Below are 2730 nucleotides of genomic sequence, written 5' to 3'. Positions count from 1 at the left end.
AATGAGATGGATTGACCAGGTGGCAGCATTGATGGACTCAAATGTGGCAACAGTAGTGACGTTGGCCCAGGATCAGACATTGTTTTGTTCTGCTGTGCATAAGGTCGCTATGAGTCGGTGCCGACTCGATGGTACCTAACAACAACAACCTAACAATACCTAGAATATGGATCTTTATGCATTTTACATTATTTTTGACAACTTTCCTATTTTCCTAGATTTATAGTTCATATATTTCAGGTCCTGATCATTATAGGATGTTTACAGGTGTTTCTCCTCATTTTGAGCTGTGCCCCATTAGCAAATAAATGTCCTGAAAAGTTTATTCCGTTCATGTCATGATGGTCAACTCTATTTAAGGAGGCAGCTCTTTCCCAGTCATATTTTGAGTGCCTTCCATGCTGAGGGGTTCATCTTCTGGCACTATACCTGACAATAATCTGGTGTTATACACCATGTTTCAATATTTAATATTTTGAGGCTATGTGACAGTGCTTCTTTGCTATTCATAAGGTTTTCAATGGCTAAACATTGAGAAGTGGTCCACGTCTCTTTCTTACTGGTCTGCCTTAGTCTGAAAGATCAGTTGAAACTGTTCATTATGGAAATACCCTGCTGATATTTAAAATACCAGTGGCATAGCTTCCAGCATCACAGTGACATGCAAGCATGACATTACTATAAACTGACAGAAGGGGTGGATATTCTGGAGTATTTTGAATAAAATTTTTTAACTCCTCTCTGACTGGTAGAATTCAGCAGTAAAGCTTTCTATGGCTTGACTTTTTTTTTCCTGGGAGCTTTTTTTTTGTTAACAAGTTTTTATTGTGAAGTTTACAAGGAAGAATATCAATTTTACACTCATCCTATCATATTTTGTTTTATTGCAATGATTACAATCTGCTCCATGCATCATCAAATAACTAAAGGGTATACCACACAGGACCATCCCCCTGCCACCAGCACACAGCCCTTCTCCCTCCCTAAGTCCTGTGTCCCCAGGCACTCCATCTGTCCACGTCATCATCTTTGTCTCCATCCCCGGTGTCTCTGCCTCTCTGGGTAGTCCCACTCTCTGCTCTTCTCACTTTATGGTCCCAGGGACTTCTGCTCCTGGGCTGCAAAATCAATCACTCTCCTCCTTTAATCAAAAAACATCTACCTCTATATTTCCTAGCCTCACAGTCAGTCCTGATGGCAATTACTCACTATTGTACCACAAGAGTCTTATCCCCATTTCCTTTCACCAGCCTGGTCCCAACAGATTGGAAATCATTCAGTGGAGATTTTACCTTCCCCCGCCCCATCTGGAATTAAGCTCCTTCTTGAAAGCTTGTAAGCCAGTCACTTATTGCCTTTATGTTATTGTTGTTAAGTGCCATCTAGTCAATTCTGACCCATAGCGACCACATAGAGGGTTTCTGAGGAGCAGCTGGTGAGCTTGAACCACCGACCTTGCAGTTCAAATGACTTTGCAGTCTGACACATTAACCTACAGCACCACTCTAGGACTCTTGCCTTTATAGCCTTTCCCCTCCCATTTTGGGTAGCCAATGTCTAAGTTACCCATCCCTGTCAACCCTGTGTACCGAGGGGGTGGGAGTGATCCTCACTGTAAACATTTGTTCCCTTTTTTGAGCTATTACATCCATAAGTATAGGTAAAGTTCATCAAATTGTACCAGGTTACTCATTTTTTACCCCTTCTTCTTTCTTCTTCCAGTCAAGTTCTGATCATCCAGCCATTGAAGCCAGATCAAGTGGGTACTATCTGCAAGAATGGGTGTTCTTGGGCATCTTTTATGGGAGTTTTTAATGACCTGATTAATTTCTTCTTCTGTCATAGGGCTGTTCAAATTTTCTACTTCACTCTGTGTTGTTTTAGATAGGTCTTGTTTTGTAAAAAATTATCCATTTCTTCTAGATTTTCAAATTTATTGGAGTAAAATTATTCGTAGTATTCTGTTATTTTCCTTTTTATTTCTATTGCTTCTGTTGTGATGTTGTCCATACTTTTCTTATGTGTGCTATTTGAATCTTCTCCTTTTCTTTTGTTAGGTTTGTCAATGGTGTGTAGATTTTATTAACCAACTTCTTGTCCTGATGATTCTTTCTATTGCTTTATTGTGTTCTAATTCATCTGTTTCTGTATTCTTTCATCATACTTATTCAAACAGTATGCTTATCAAATAATCCAAGGAACTGGATTATATGAAGAAGAATGTGGCATCAGGACTAGAGGTAGATTAATTAAAAACCTGTAATATGCAGATGACAAAACCTTGCTTGCTGAATATGAAGAGGATTTAAAATACTTACTGATGAAGATCAAGGACCACCTCAATATAAAGAAACCAAAAATTCTTACTACTGGAGCAATACATAGCATCATGATGAAGAAAAGATAAAGTTGTCAAATACCTCATTTTTCTTGGATCCACCATCAACACTAATAGAAGCAGCAATCAAGAAATGAAGTGGCATATTGCATTGGGCAAATTTGTTGCACAAGACCTCTTTATAGTGTTGAAGAGCAAAGATATCAGTTTGAGGACCAAAGTCTTCCTGATTCAAGCCATGGTATTGTCGATAGCATTATATGCATGTGAAAGTCAGACAGTGAATGCTGTCATTGTTGTTGTTGTCAGGTGCCATCGAGTCGGAACCGACTCATAGCGACCCCATGCACAGCAGAACAAAACAATGTCCGATCCTGGGCCAACCTCACTAC

This window comes from Chrysochloris asiatica, unplaced genomic scaffold, assembly GCF_000296735.1.
Source record: "Chrysochloris asiatica unplaced genomic scaffold, ChrAsi1.0 scaffold00314, whole genome shotgun sequence".
In the NCBI taxonomy this organism is placed as follows: domain Eukaryota; kingdom Metazoa; phylum Chordata; class Mammalia; order Afrosoricida; family Chrysochloridae; genus Chrysochloris; species Chrysochloris asiatica.
This window is presented reverse-complemented; position numbering follows the sequence as displayed.